The 16,822-nt window shown below is 46.1% G+C and overlaps 1 protein-coding gene across 1 annotated transcript in view; it reads right to left on the bottom strand.

Annotated features, from left to right (window-relative positions):
• LOC137342726 (lysophospholipid acyltransferase 2-like) overlaps nt 1-16,822 on the bottom strand; it is a 54,908-nt gene that overhangs the window by 22,139 nt on the left and 15,947 nt on the right. The gene's annotated exons all lie outside the window — the stretch shown is intronic.

Genomic DNA, 16,822 nt, shown 5'->3' with positions numbered 1-16,822 from the left:
CTCTTGCGCATCCTGATTTCCATCGCTTCACCATTAACGGACGTGCCTTCAGCTGCCTAGGCCCTAAGCTTTGGAATTCCCTCCCTAAACCTCTCCGCCCTCTCTCTCCTCCTTTAAGACAGCTCCTTATAGCCTACCTCTTTGACCAAGCTTTTGGGGGTCACCTGTCTTAATTTCTCCTTAAATGGTTCAGTGTCAAATTTTGTTTGATAATCGCTCCTGCGAAGTGCCTTGGACGTTTTACTACGTTAAAGGCGCTATATAAATGCAAGCTGCTGTTGTGTTTGTACGATTAGTAAAAGGACAGGTTCATTGGGCCTAAAAATATACAGAACCCTTCACTTTTAACATCACAGTTCAGATGCATCCCAGACAGATGGGATGAAAATCCTTTCTGATGACCAGCTTTGTCACACCCACTGCCCAGTCCTGATCCTGACATCTTTGCAAACGTTATGACTCACCCGCCTTCCTGGAAATAAATCATTAAGAACAGGCCTTGACCCTAGAGCCAACGAGATCCTGCTCATTAAAAGCAGCAGTGCAAGAGAACATCTGGTCTCCACACAACCTGCTGCCTCTGCCTGGAAAATTGAGTGTCCTGACTAAGATTGCAAGTGGAAAGGAGGTAAAGCAAGTTATGAGCTTCTTCGGCCATGGCTCAGTTGGTAGCTCCCTCGCCTCCGAGTCAGAAGGAATTCACCCCCTCAGTGCTCTTTTTTACACCCAGAAAATGGGTGAGACAATGTCCAATTCCCTCCCACCCACCCCCGTTTGTGTGCTGTACCTTAGGCTGTTCAAACAAACCCAGAGCTCCCAGGAAGTTCACAGACACCATTCTAGCAGAATCCAAATTAAGAGAGCATTAAATCGGCCTTACTGACGGTGTACAGTGGGGTGTTGACAATACACCTCCGGGGCCTGCGCCCAAACCCAGCTCAGGCTGACGGGATGGATGTGTCCTTTTACTTATTCATTCTCGGGATGTGGGCGTCACTGGCAAGGCTGGCGTTTATTACCCATCCCCTAGTTGCCCTGCAGCAGTCTGATAAAACCAACGGCTTGCTCAGCTACTTCAGAGGGCAGTTAAGAGTCGACCACGTTGATGTGGGACTGGAGTCACATATAGGCCCAGGCCGGGTAAGGACGGCAGGTTTCCTTCCCTAAAGGACATTAGTGAACAGACCATTCTCTTTCCATTATCAGGTTTTTTTTTCAAATTCTCAAACTAGTGGGATTTGAACTCAGGGTCGAGAACCAGAGGACATAGATTTAAGGTAAAGAACCAAAGGCGATGTAAGGAAAAACTTTTTTACGCAGCGAGCAGTTATGATCTGGAATGCGCTGCCTGAAAGGGCGGTGGAAGCAGATTCAATCGTGGCTTTCAGAAAGGAACTGGATAAATACTTGAAGGGAAAAAATTTGCACGGCTACGGGGAAAGAGCGGGGAAATGGGACTAACTGGATTGCTCTTCCAAAGAGCCGGCACGGGCTTGATGGGCTGAATGGCCTCCTTCTGTGCATTCTATGATTCATTCTCTGGATTTTGAGTCCAATAATATGACCACTACACACTGCACCCCTCTCTCTGCTGTTGGTTGTAAGGGTCCAGTGTGAAATGGGTTATAAACAGCTTCAACCCAGTTTTTAAGTAGAAGTGCCTGAGATTCTGCAGAGAGGGACATTAAGGTACTAATCTCACCCAGGAAACAAGAATCATAGAAAAGATAAAAGGGAAAATCAACAAGCACCAGAAACCTGAAATGAATCCAAAAAATGCAGGTTCATCGGTATCTCAAAGGGAACATTTCGTGTCATGAAAAGTCCCACCCAGATCCTGATCGACCTGCTGAGCAGTTCTGGAATTTTCTATTTTCAATTCACAGGCACGACCGGTGTGCGAGATAGAAATGTCACACTGGTGCCACCATTTGGGAGTGAGCGAGTGAAGAGTGATCGCCCCAAAGGTGGGGTTCAGTCACGCTGCAGAACCAAACCCACATCTGCGCCGTCACCTCAGTCAGACAAGAACTTTGGATTTATTTGTGCAGAAGGAGAAGGAAACCAATGAAGGAATTCTCCAGACACCCTGCTAGATTGTCAACGCTGCTCTCCACTCCCCACATCGACACACCGAGGCTGCACACTGTCCAAACACCACCCACACCCGCTTCCTAGCGAGTTCCTCCTTCCTCGAGCCATCCTAATGAATCTTTTTTGCACCTTCTCCAGTGCCTCTATATCCTTTTTTTTATAACAGAGAGCAGAACTGTGCACAGTGCTGCAAGTGTGGTCTAACCCAAGGTTATATACAAGTTTAACATAACTTCTCTGCTTTTCAATTCTATCCCTCTAGAAATGAACCCTTTTCTGCAGGTCATTAAATCTCTAAGAGTTCCTACAGTAGGTAAATATTAATATTAGTTGCTGCAGCAGCATTCTGCTTACTGTAAATTTGCTGTCGTATTTACTAAACATAAGCTGCAATGTGCTACGAAACAGAGAGTTACAAGTTGGGCTTTCATCCAACATTGCTTTCAACAAAACCTATACAGCTCGTCCACGGAGTGGGTAGGTAAGGCATGCGCCAGGATTAACAATTATCCTTTTATTTATTTTGAGCTGGAAGACATACAGCATTTCCACTGTGTACTTTTGCAGAAGAAAATACCACACAGGTCAAACATATGCTTCGGGCTAAAGTCACTAATCGAATTTATGGTAAGCTGTGAATTTATATAAAAACAAGATAATAACAACAATAACTTGCATTTATATTGCGTCTTTAACGTAGTAAAAATGTCCCAAGGCGCTTCGCTAAAAGGTTATCAAACAAAATTTGACACTGAACCACACAAGGAGATATCAGGATTGGTGACCAAAAGCTCGGTCAAAGAGGTAGATTTTTTAAGAAGCTTCTTAAAGGAGGAGAGAGAGGTGGAGACGTTTAGGGAGGGAATTCCAAGCTCAGGGTGAGAAAAGACGAGGTTCCAGTTTCTGACCATTATCCAGTCACCCCATGCTGGAAGGTACGCAGGTATTGACATTGAGCAAGGATGGGATGGGCTTGACTGTGATGCCCCTACAGTGGAATATCCTTCTGCTGGTTGGGATCTAGGCTGACACATGAAGAACGGGCACTAGAGTGAGGTACTGGAGAGGAGCCAGTGCCCATGGAAATGTCCCCCTAAATTGAGTTAGTGCCTTCAGGAGAGGAGAGAGGGGGAAAGAAAAATAACGGCCTTAGAAAGGGTGCAGAGGAGATTTACTAGAATGGTACCTGGGATGCGGGACTTCAATTGTGTGGAGAGACTGGAGAAGCTGAGATTGTTCTCCTTAGAGTAGAGAAGAATAAGGGGAGATTTAATAGAGGTACACAAAATCATGAAGGGCTTTGATAGAGTAAATAAGGAGAAACTATTTCCAGTGACAGAAGGGTCGGTAACCAGAGGACACAGGTTTAAGATAATTGATAGAAGAACCAGAGGGGAGATGAGGAGAAATATTTTTACGCAGCGAGTTGTTGTGATCTGGAATGCACTGCCTGAAAGGGCGGTGAAAGCAGATTCAATAATAACTTTCAAAAGGGAATTGGATAAATACTTGAAGAGGAAAAATTTGCAGAGCTCAAGGGAAAGGGCAGGGGAGTGGGGCTAATTGGATGGCTCTTTCAAAGGGCCGGCACAGGTACAATGGGCCAAATGGCCCCCTTCTGTACTGTATGATGCTATGATTCTATAAATAAAATGGGCACAAACGCATTATCAATTCAGGAAGAATAATAATCTGAACCAACCCAGAAACACTTCCTGGTAAAGTGGCTGTGCATTTCTCTCAGGATGTGACATTATAACAGAGCATTCTGCAACCAGTGTCTAACCTGCAGCTGTGTCGGTCAGAGGGTTGCCAACTCTGGTTGGACGTATTCCTGGAGGTTTCATCACATGACCCCTGCCTCCAACCATCCCGCCCCCACATGCCCGCCATTGGTTGTCCGACATGTCCATCCACGGCCAATCTGAAATTGAATTGACTCGACATTACCTGTTTGGATGATTCTTGATGGTCGGTCAAACAGCCTTTTCTCCACCCACCCCACCCAACCCCATGTCTGATATTTTTATAACTAATAAACAAATTAATTTTTAATTCCCCTTACAATTTTTCTCCCTGGGTGTAGCTCTTAGCCGGATCCTGGAGATTAATCTTTAATTCCTGGAGACTCCAGAGAGAAAAAAATCATAGGGGCGTTAGAAATAAATTGTGTGGTTTTTTTTGTCATTATCTTTGAACACGTTTGTCATAAAAATATTAGAAATGGGGCAAAAAATGGCTGGTTGACCAGGCAGGGAGATTGGAGGTCATGTGATGAAACCTCCAGGAATACGTCCAACCACAGTCGGTAAGCCAAGACCCCCAAACAGTCACAAGAGTCGACGAGATTAACTGAGGCCGCAGATGTAGTGACTTGGCCGGCCTCTGAACATCAGGCCGTCCCACTGGAATGCGGGCAGCCTTCCAGGGGGCGTGGTTTGGACCCAACTCCGCCTAATCTTTACAGGCAAAGCCTTAAAAAAAACAAGGCCGGGCTATCAATCCATTGAAGATGACAGCTGTTAATCACCACTTGAACCCATAAGCTAATTGTGTCCAATCAAACAAAGAACATTGATTCACTCCAGTCAAACACCCACCACAACCCCGAGAGTTTGAACACAGGCAACTAAGACCGACAGTGTCTGTTAGATTTAGATGCCTGTCGCTGTTCCTGTACAGTTGTCAACCTACGTTATTTTTCTAGGAATGTCATTTTTTTTTAAATGTCAAATTCCTCCCTCCTAAATTTAAACACTTTCAGTTATGTGGAGAGACTAGAAAAGATGGGATTGTTCTCCTTAGAGCAGAGAAGGTTAAGGAGAAATTTAATAGAGGTGTTCAAAATTAAAAAGGGTTTTGATAAGAATAAAATAAGGAGAAACTATTTACACTGGCAGGAGGGTCGGTAACCAGAGGACACAGAGTTAAGGTAATTGGCAAAAGAACCAGAGGGGAGATGAAGAGAATTTTTTTTTTTTTACGCAGCGAGTTGTTCTGATCTGGAATGCGCTGCCTGAAAGGGCGGTGGAAGCAGATTCAATAATAACTTTCAAAAGGGAACTGGATAAATACTTGAAAAGGGAAAATCTGCAGGGCTATGGGGAAAGGGGCTAATTGGATAGCTCTTTCAAAGAGCCGGAACAGGCATGATGGGCTGAATGGCCTCCTTCTGTGCTGTAGGATTCTTTGAATTTAATCAATAATTTATTTATATCTTTCATTTTCACAATATCAAAATTTGCAAATGACACCAAATTGGGGGGTATAATTAATACTGAGGAGGACTGCAACAAAAGTCAAGACAGTAATAAACTTGCAGAATGGGCGTGTAATTGGCAAATGAACTTCAATATAGGTAAGTGTGAGGTAGTGCATTTTGGCAGGAGGAATAAGGAGGCCACATACTGCTTGGAAAATAAGATTCTAAATGGATAGAGGAGTAGAGGGATCATGGGGGTACGGATACACAAATCACTAAAAGTAGCGACGCAGATTAACAAAGCCTTAAAAAATGCAAACATAGCACTGGGGTTCATTTCTAGAGGAATTTTTTTTTTTTTTTATTCGTTCATGGGATGTGGGCAGCGCTGGCGAGAATTCAAAAGCAGAGAAGTTATGTTAAACTTATATAGAAACTTGGTTACTTAGAGTGCTGTGCTCAGTTCCGTTCTCCATTTTACAAAAAGGATATAGAGGCACTGGAGAAGGTGCAAAAAGGATTTACAAGGATGAAACCAGAACTGAGAGGTTTTAACTATCAGGAAAGACTGAAGAAGTTCTTTTCTCTAGAAAAGAGAAGGCTGAGAGGTGACCTGATAGAGGTCTTTAAAATTATGAAAGGGTTTGAAAGGGTAGATGTGGAGAAGATGTTTCCACTTGTGGGGGAGACCAGAACTAGGGGTCATAAATATAGTCACCAATAAATCCAATAAGGAATTCAGGAGAAACTTCTTTACCCAGAGAGTGGTTAGAATGTGGAACTCACTACCACAAGAAGTAGTTGAGGCGAATAGCACAGATGCATTTAAGGGGAGGCTAGATAAACACATGAAGAAGAAAGGAACAGAAGGATACGCTGATAGTGTTAGATGACGTAGGGAGGGAGGAGGCTAATGCGGAGCATAAACACCGGCATGGGCCTGTTGGGCTGACGTCCTGGTTCTGTGCTGGAATTACTATGTATCCAAAAATCTTCTCCTCTGAGTCATGAGCCATTTTTCACATATGAAGAGATACTGGCAGGTTGCCAGTGTCTGTGGATCCTTATCATGGAGAAAATGGCATCATGACTCACAGAAGAAGATTTTGTGCAAAAGGAAAGGTATAAATAAACCCAATATCCAAGGTTCTACTCTGGATCGCTGGTTGAGAACAGCATCTATTTCGGTGCGATGCCTTTCTTGCCAACACTTACAATCCAGTGCATAACAATGTAAGAATGGCCACTCGGATAAGGAACCAGACACCTACCAGCAAGTCACATGGACCTGTACCCCAGCAAGAGTCAGCACTAGGGTTGCCAACCCCTCCAGGATTGCCCTGGAGTCTCCAGGAATTAAAGATTAATCTCCTGGACTCTGCTGTGGGCAACACCCGGGAGAAAAATCATAGGGGCAACAAAAAAATTGTGTTTTTAAAAAAAAATGTTCTTTGAACATTTTTGATAAAAATATCAGACATGGGGGAAAAAAAAAAGACTGACAGTCATGAATCATCCAATCGGGTAGCGAAGAGGCTATTCGTTTTCCGATTGGCTACAGGAAGGCGGGGCACACGCTGGACGTCGGCCGACCAGTGGCGGGGGTGTGGGGGCGGGGCAGTTGGCAGCAGGAGGTCATGTGATAACACCTCCAGGAATATATCCAACCAGAGTTGGCAACCCTAGTCAGCACCTACAGGAGAACGACTAAAGAAACAAGAAAAGCCTGAAGGAAAGACATGGTCATTGATAGTGTGCATTCCTCGCAAGGGTGAAATGGTAGCAGCCTTGTGATGTTTACACTGGCTAGGCCCCAGTAAATAAATGAACAGTTAGCTGATTAGCATTTATAGAGGGTGGAGGTGTGGTTATGTATTGAAAAACCAAAGCCTTCAACGAAGGTAACCTTTGTTACTCTCTAGGAGTCTATTTTTATATAACACATTTGTTTTCTCAGTAGTCAAGTGCCCTTCACCAATAGTTTACTGTTTCCAAACGCCTTTAAGTACAATGCACAGTACGTTTGGACCTTGTGCAAATAGCTTTGGTTGCTTAAGAATAACTTGATTGCAAACATGTATTGCATCAAAGCTCGACAACAGTAAGGAGCAATAGAGGTGGGTGTTGCAAATCACGTCAGTCCTGTGTAGAGATGCTCCGTGAACTTGTGCTCATCCAAAAGCTCTGCTGTCTGCATCCTAACTCGCGCCAAGTCCCATTCACTCATCACCCACTGTGCTCGCCGAGCTACACCGGCTCCCGGACCAGCAAAGCCTCGATTTTAAATGTTCTCGTCCTTGTTTTCAAATCCCTCCATGGCTTCGCCCCCTCCCTATCTCTGTAACCACCTACAGCCCTACAACCCTCCGAGAACTCTGACCTCTTGCGCATCCCTGATCCCCTTCACCCCTCCATTGGCGGCCGTGCCTTCAGCTGCCTAGGCCCTAAGCTCTGGAATTCCTTCCCTAAACCTCTCCGCCTCTCACTCTCACTCTCCCCTCCTTTGAGATGCTACTTAAAACCTACCTCTTTGACGAAGCTTATTGGTCATCTGTCCCAATATCTCCTTATGTGGCTCAGTGTCAAATTTTGTCTGATAATCGCTCTTGTGAAGCGCCTTGGGATGTTTTACTACGTTAAAGGCGCTATATAAATGCAAGTTGTTATTGTTGTCTCATTAACCTCTGACCAATTCTAGGACAAATCCAATCCCAATTCATGAGTCAAATCCAAAGTTATTGAAAGTCACCGCTACATCCTACTCAAGAGAACATTGGGTTAACTTCAAAAGTCCATGCCTGAAAGGCAAGATAGTTCTCCAGGTCGGCACTATCACTGACCCCTACTAATCCTTCATTGTCTGGATGTACGGGATCCTCTATGGAATCCTGTAAGAGTCCATTTTAGGGCATCTCTCAATGCAAGACATAGTAGCGTCACATCAATCAGATTGGTGTCCTTCAATTTGCCTGCTCCAAAGGAATATTTTTTGCTATTCTACAAAAAAAAACACTTGTTGACTCACAAATCCCAAGTCACAAGAGAGCCTTAAGCAGCTTTCAATGTTATTATTCTGTTGTGGAGTCTTCTGCAGCCAAAGGTGCCCCAAAACTAATCAGACTGTATTTCTTAAGGTCAATGGCAAAGGAGACCTATTTTTAATTGTCGGTGACATTGGGAGGTCATCACCTTCACGGGCGGTGATTCCCGTCATGACGTAGCTTTCCGCTGACGTTATGACACCAGCGCGTTATCCAAGCAGCATGTCCACACTGTCATGGCCAGTCTGCACGTAAGCAAAAAAAGCAACTGGTTCACAGCAAGATTGGCTGCATCATAAATGAGGGAGAGCAGTGCACTTGGACTTTTCTCCCAATATCCAGGCTGCAACATAAAAACAACGTTAAAGTCTTCTGCATATTCACACAGTTCCTGGTATTCCATTTATACAAAAAATATTTTATATAGAACTTTCTTAGTGAGGAATGTGGATCATGGCCTCAAGTTACCAGCTCTCTAAGACCTCTTGCAGCCCGTGAAGTGGGCAGTAGGTGGGTTTGTGGCAGGGGGTGCCCCTTCATAAGTTCTAAGGGCCACAGGGAGGGTAGTCTATGGTCTCCCTATTACTTTAAACTTAAATTAACAGCAGTTCTTTCTTACGTGCCTAATCTTAGGTGGATGCACTCCATAATGATGTTGAACGTTTATCCGATGCTAATGAACATGGGCTAAAAAAAAATAAAACTCATCCCAAGTTGGACTCCAGTTTTAACATTGGGGGAAACAGCCACCCCCGTCACCAATCACCAACATCATCATCAATCACAACAACCTGCATTTATATGGCACCTTTAATGTAGGAAATGACACACCACAGATGAGAATACAGGCAGCAAACAGTAGATTAAGAGTTCTGAGGGGTGCAGCCAGGGAGATAGGATTTAAGGCAGGCTTTGAAGGTGGGGAGAGATAATGAGAAGGAGGAATTTAGGGAGGGAGTTCCAGATTGGGGACCGGACAGCTGGAGGCCCTGCCACCAATAGTGGAATGGAGAGGGGAGCAGATGGCACAGGAGGGGGAAGTCATGGACACTACCAGTGTCCCTGGCAACCATGTGTGCAGGAAGTGTGTCCAGCTGCAGCTACTGGCTAACTGCATTTCGGAGCTGGAGCCGCGGGTGGATTCAATTTGGAGCATCCGCGATGCTGAGATTATCATGGACAGCACGTTCAGTGAGGTGGTCACACCGCAGGTAAAGATTACGCAGGCAGAATGGAAATGGGTGACCGCCAGGCAGAGTAAAAGGACTAGGCAGGTAGAGCAGGAGTCCCCCGGGGCCACCTCCCTCTCAAACAGATATTCTGCTTTGGATACTGTTGGGGGGATGGCTTATCAGGGGAAAGCAGCAAGAGCCAAATTCGTGGCACCACGGGTGGCTCTGCTGCACAGGAGGGGAGGAAGAAGAGTGGCAGGGCTATAGTGATAGGGGATTCAATTGTAAGGGGAACAGATTGGCGTTTCTGCGGCCGCAAACGTGACTCCAGGATGGTATGTTGCCTCCCTGGTGCTAGGGTCAAGGATGTCACGGAGCGGCTGCAGGGCATTCTGGAGGGGGAGGGTGAACAGCCAGTAGTCGTGGTCCATATTGGTACCAACAACATAGGTAAAAAAAAAAGGGATGAGGTCCTGCAAGGTGAATTTAAGGAGTTAGGAGATAAATTAAAAAGCAGGACCTCAAAGTTAGTGATCTCAGGATTACTACCAGTGCCACGTGCTGGTGAGTATAGGAACAGGAGAATAGACCAGATGAATGTGTGGCTGCAGGGATGGTGTAGGAGGGAGGGATTTAGATTCTTGGGACATTGAGACCGGTTCTGGGGAAGGTGGGACCTGTACAAGCGAGATGGGTTACACCCGAGCAGGACCGGGACCAATGTCCTCGCGGGGGTGTTTGCTAGTGCTGTTGGGGAAAATTTAAACTAGAATGGCAGGGGGATGGGAACCTGAGCAGGGAGACAGAGGAGGGGGAAACAAGGATAGAAACAAAAGACAGAAAGGGAAGAAGGCAGAGAAAACAAGGGCGAAAAACAAATAGGGCCATAGTGCAAAATAAAACTAAGATGACTAGCAATCTTAAAAAGACAAGTCTAAAGGCATTGTGTCTTAATGCGCGGAGCATTCGCAATAAGGTAGATGAATTAACGGCGCAGATAGATATTAACGGTAATGATATAGTTGCGATTACGGAGACTTGGCTGCAGGGTGACCAAGGATGGGAACTGAACATCCAGGGGTATTCAATATTTAGGAAGGTCAGGCAAAAAGGGAAAGGAGGTGGGGTAGCATTGTCAGTAACGGAGGAAATCAATGCAATAGTGAGGAAGGATATTGGCTCGGAAAATCACGATGTATGGGTGGAGCTAAGAAACACCAAGGGGTAAAAAAGGTTGGTGGGGGTTGTCTATAGGCCCCCAAACAGTAGTGGAGATATAGGGGAGGGCATTAAACAAGAAATTAGAGACGCTGCAAGAAGGGTACAACTATAATCATGGGTAACTTCAATCTACATATAGATTGGTCAAACCAAATAAGCAATAATACTGCGGGGGAGGAATTCCTGGAGTGTGTACGTGATGGTTTTCTAGACCAATTCGTTGAGGAACCAACTGGAGAACAGGCAATCCTAGACTGGGTATTGTGCAATGAGAAAGGATTAATTAACAATCTTGTTGTGCGGGGTCCCTTAGGGAAGAGCGACCATAACAAGATAGAATTCCTCATTAAGATGGAGAGTGAAGTAGTTGAATCTGAAACTAGGGTCCTGAATCTAAATAAAGGAAATTACGAAAGTATGAGGTGCGAGTTGGCTATGATAGATTGGGGAACTTTACTAAAAGGGATGACAGTGGATAGGCAATGGCTAATATTCAAAGAACGTGTGCAGGAATTACAACAATTATTCATTCCTGTCTGGCGCAAAAATAAAACAGGAAAGGTGGCTCAACCTTGGCTTACAAAAGAAATTAGGGATAGTATTAGATCCAAAGAGGAGACATATAAAATTGCCAGAAAAAGCAGCAAGCCTGAGGATTGGGAGCAGTTCAGAATTCAGCAAAGGAGGACAAAGAGATTGATTAAGAGGGGAAAAATAGAGTATGAGAGAAAACTAGCAGGGAACATAAAAACTGACTGTAAAAGCTTCTATAAATATGTCAAGAGAAAAAGATTAGGGAAGACAAATGTAGGTCCCTTACAGTCAGAAATGTGGGAAATTATAATGGGGAACAAAGAAATGGCAGAACAATTAAACACATACTTTGGTTCTATCTTCACAAAGGAGGACACAAATAACCTGCCAAAAATGTTAGGGAACCAAGGGTCTAGTGAGAGAGAGGAACTGAAGAAAACTAGTATTAGTAAAAAAATAGTGCTAGGGAAATTAATGGGGCTAAAGGCTGACAAATCCCCTGGGCCTGATAATCTAGGTCCCAGAGCACGAAAGGAAGTGGCCCTGGAAATAGTGGATGCATTGGTGATCATCTTCCAAAATTCTATAGACTCTGGAACAGTTCCTACAGATTGGAGGGAGGCAAATGTAACCCCACTGTTTAAAAAAGGAGAGAGAAAAAACAGGGAATTACAGACCAGTTAGCCTAACATCAGTAGTGGGGAAAATGCTAGAGTCTATTATAAAGGCTGTGATAACAGAACACTTGGAGGGCATTAACTGGATTGGACAAAGTCAGCATGGGTTTATGAAAGGGAAATCATGCTTAACAAATCTACTGGAGTTTTTTGAGGAGGTAACTAGTAGAATAGATAGGGGAGAACCAGTGGATGTGGTGTATTTGGAGTTTCAGAAGGCTTTTGATAAGGTCCCACGCAAGAGGTCAGTGTGCAAAATTAAAGCACATGGGATTGGGGGGAATATACTGGCATGGATTGAAAATTGGTTGACAGACAGGAAACAGAGAGTAGGAATAAACGGGTCTTTTTCTGGGTGGCAGGCAGTGACTAATGGGGTACCGCAGGGATCAGTGCTTGGGCCCCAGCTATTCACAATATATATCAGTGATTTGGATGAGGGAACTAAATGTAACATTTCCAAGTTTGCAGACGACACAAAGCTGGGGTGGAATGTGAGCAGTGAGGAGGATGCAAAGAGGCTCCAATGTGATTTAGACAAGTTGGGTGAGTGAGCAAGAACATGGCAGATGCAGTATAACGTGGATAAATGTGAGGTTATCCACTTTGGTTATAAAAACAGAAAGGCAGATTATTATCTGAATGGTGATAGATTGGGAAAAGGGGAGGTGCAACGAGACCTGGGTGTCCTTGTACACCAGTCGCTGAAAGCGAGCATTCAGGTGCAGCAAGCAGTTAGGAAGGCGAATGGTATGTTGGCCTTCATTGCAAGAGGATTTGAGTACAGGAACAGGGATGTCTTACTGCAGTTGTACAGGGCCTTGGTGAGACCACATCTGGAGCAGTGTGTGCAGTTTTGGTCTCCTTATCTGAGGAAAGATGTCCTTGCTATGGAGGGAGTGCAACGAAGGTTTACCAGACTGATTCCTGGGATGGCAGGACTGAGATCTGAGGAGAGATTGGGTTGACTAGGCCTATATTCACTAGAGTTTCGAAGAATGACAGGTGATCTCATCGAAACATATAAAATTCCAACAGGACTAGACAGACTAGATGCAGGGAGGATGTTCCCGATGGCTGGGGAGTCCAGAACCAGGGGTCACAGTCTCAGGATACGGGGTATGCCATTTAGAATCGAGATGAGGAGAAATTTCTTCACTCAGAGAGTGGTGAAAACTGTGGAATTCTCTACCACAGAAGGCAGTGGAGGCCAAGTCATTAAATGTATTCAAGAAGGAGATAGATTTTTTTCTTAATGCTAAAGGGATCAAGGGATATGGGGAAAAAGCGGGAACAGGGTACTGAGTTAGACGATCAGCCATGATTATTTTGAATGGCGGAGCAGGCCTGAAGGGCCGAATGGCCTACTCTTGCTCCTATTTTCTATGTTACAGAACCAAGCAGCAAGCGGTGGGAGGCAGGGCTGAGGTAGAGTGGGGCAGGGCCATGGAGGGATTAGTAGAAGAGCAGACTGGCAAGGAAAGCATTGGAGAAAATGAATCCAGAGGTAAAAGTATAGATTCCGCTTCACAAGTGAGTGAAGTTTTGGACGTTCGAAAGGCAAATCCAAGGCTCCATTCCAATTTAATTCTCATCATTAGCAGCCAGTGGAAATATATCTGTGGTTTTCCAAATATGTCTGCTGGCCTCCTCAGTCACTAATATCACTTCCCGAATAAACAAAGCACTGCTCCTTCTCCAACAGCTTTCCATTCAGTATTGTAGGACTACCACAGGCAACAGGCACCACTCTAACTCGCTGAGAGCAATTAGGGATGGGTAATAATGGCCGGCCTCGCCAGCGGCGCCCACATCCCATGAACGAATAAAAAAAAAAGTTCCCATAGCAGAACTTGATGGACCTCTCAAAACACTTGCTCTACCAGTTAACATCAGTCTCAAACTAAATCCATTCTGGGAAGACATCAGAGACACATCATCGCCCAAGACTACAAGTGATATAAAGAGGCCTCCCAACAGATCACTTGGTAAATCCAATGTGAATACAAGCAGGCCACAAGGTCCGAGGTTTCACCCATGGACTGTGTGGAGATAGCGAACCTCAGCTGCAGCGGCAATAAGAAAGAAATTAAAGAAAGAACTTGCATTTAGATCGTGCTTTTCATGACCGCAGGATGTCCCAAAACACTTTGCAGCCAATGAAGTACTTTTGAAATGTTGGGGTCAATTTTCGGATGGCCGAGGGGGTGCGTTCGTGGCGGGGGGTCTCCTAAAATTGGGGATTCCCGGAGCGGGTCCGGAGCCCGGCTCCAACCCGCCCACTTCCGGGTTCCCCAATGACGCGAATCGGTGCGCGCGCAGCCCCCGCATGCGGGACTCCCAGCGGTAATCAAAGCCGGCGGGATCCCACTTAAGATCATTATCTGGGCACTTGAGGTCGTTTACAGACCTCATTAGTTGGAGATTTTAGGAGGATTTGGATTTTGGACGACCCAGAGCGTGTTTCCCATGCTGGGGGAAACACTCCCTGTTTAAACAGACGTGTTGCAGCCAGCGGCAGCTGCAAAGGTCCATTTAACAGGTGCGGGGTAAACCCTCATTCATTGCAGCAGGGCACTCTGTCACCTCAGACAATGTTTTGCCTGTCACACCGTTGTCTCCACACTCCAAATTATTAATTCTTACCCTAAACTCTGCTGTCCAAACACATTTACCTACTTTGTGGACCCCCTCACACTCACACTGTCAGGATTGGGGGGAGGGGGGGTCCATTGCTGCATTCATCACTCCATTGGAGGACGAGCAACATCACCAGCCTCGCCAGGCATGCCGTCCACCTCCGCCACGTGGAGCTACACAACACAGTGCTGCGCAACAGGCACCTGCACAAAGTAGTCGTGCAACTACACATACACCCACTGTAGGGTGAGCCAATGGGTGGCATCAAGGGTGTTCATGGAGAACCTCATGAAAGGGCATTATTGCACAAGCCAGTCAAGAATGGCCAAGACGTGGCAGTAGTGGTGACAATATAATATTTAATGTGAGTTGATCAGAAATCAAATATAAGTAAAAACCATGACAAACCCTCAAACACCCTTGTGCATCCCCTTCATGCTCATGACACGTTTGCCTTACGCTTCCTACTACACATACATGATGCATGCCCTGTGGCTGCAGCACAGGTAGTGGCAGGTGGAGTGAGGCTGACTGTGAAAGAGATGCACGAGAGGGTGAGTATGAGATAAAGCCATGAGATTGTATGAGGATTGGGTTGAGTGGTAGTGGTGGGATGAGTACTGGCGAGGTGAGTCAGTGCAGGTAAGATGAGGATGAGCTTTGAGTGGGTGTGAGGAGTGATGTGATAGAGTAGTGTTGGCAGTGCAGAAGGAGATGTGGGGTGGGGGCGGTGATGTGGCAGACGGGGTGTAGGGGAATGAGTAAGCGTACTCACTTCGGCTGACCTACTTAGGTCATTGAAGCGCCTCCTGCACTGTACGCAGGTGCGTGATATGTTGGCGGTGCTGGTGACCTCCTCTGCCACCTCGAGCCAGGCCTTCATGTTGGCAAAGGCAGGCCACTTCCTCCCGTCCGCCGGGGAGAAGGTCTCTGTCCTCCCCCTCCTCCTCACCCCATCCAATAGGACCTGGAGTGAGTCATCATTAAACCTGGGAGCAGCCTTCCCCCTGGGCTGCTCCATGCTGTAACTTCGGCTCCTTTCTGCAGCATCAGTCAGTGGAGGACTGCCCCTTTAAATAGGGCTCCTCCAGCTGACAGCCTATGATGCGGGTGCGCAGTCTGCCCACTGCGCAGCTTTCCAGCGCGAAACCCGGAAGCCAAGGTAAGTGGCTTCAATTTACTTACGATCGCGTGGGGAACCCACCGATATTACTGGGCGGGTTACCCACACGCCCAGTCGACCCCCCGCTGGCAGCCCACCTCCCTCCTAATATCGGGCCCGTAGTCACTGTTGTAATGTAGGAAACACTGCAGCCAATTTGCGCACAGCAAGGTCCCACAAACAGCAATGAGATAAATGGCCAGATAATCTGTTACATACAATTACATTTAGCGATATTGGTGGAGGGATAAATATTGGCCAGGACACCAGGGAGAACTCCCCTGCTCTTCTTCAAAATAGTACCATGGGATCTTTTATGTCCACCCGAGGGGGCAGAGGGGGCAGACGGGGCCTCGGTTTAATGTCTTATCGGAAAGACGGCACCTCCGACAGTGCAGCGCAGTGCTCCCTCAGTACTGGCACTGGGAGTGTCTGCCTGGATTTTGCACTCAAGTCTCTGGAGTGGGACTTAAACCCACAAGCTTCTGATTCAGAGGCGAGAGTGCTACCCACTGAGCCACGGCTGATAGGGGTGTTATTGGCCTCAGTACCTTTGGTTAAGGAGGAGAGAGGGCGGGATCCCCATTACTGATCACTACACAGTCCTGGAATTGGGTGAGTATGGACAGGACCAGGCTCAGCTCTGATTCCCCCTCCCCCCCCTCACCCACCCTAGTTGAATGGCCTGCTCGCACGCACTGTCAAGGCTGAGATATGAATAACGGCTGATAATGACACCAGTGGATCTAAATCCCGGTGAAAGTCGGGGCCTTCAGGAGAAAAGCACATCGACAATGAAAATAAAATCAAACCAGGTTTAATAGTAAGAGATTAACAACAATTTTAATTCAACAGCAAAAAGGAAGATGGTAGTGGTTGTTGGAGGCCAATCATCTCAGCCCCAGGGCATTGCTGCAGGAGTTCCTCAGGGCAGTGTCCTAGGCCCAACCATCTTCAGCTGCTTCATCAATGACCTTCCCTCCATCATAAGGTCAGAAGTGGGGATGTTCGCTGATGATTGCAGAGTTCAGTTCCATTCGGAACCCCTCAGATAATGAAGCAGTTCGTGCTCACATGCA

Source organism: Heptranchias perlo, chromosome 26, assembly GCF_035084215.1.
Source record: "Heptranchias perlo isolate sHepPer1 chromosome 26, sHepPer1.hap1, whole genome shotgun sequence".
NCBI classification, from domain to species: domain Eukaryota; kingdom Metazoa; phylum Chordata; class Chondrichthyes; order Hexanchiformes; family Hexanchidae; genus Heptranchias; species Heptranchias perlo.
The sequence above is the reverse complement of the archived record's forward strand: the minus strand, read 5'-3'. Positions and strand labels throughout refer to the sequence as shown.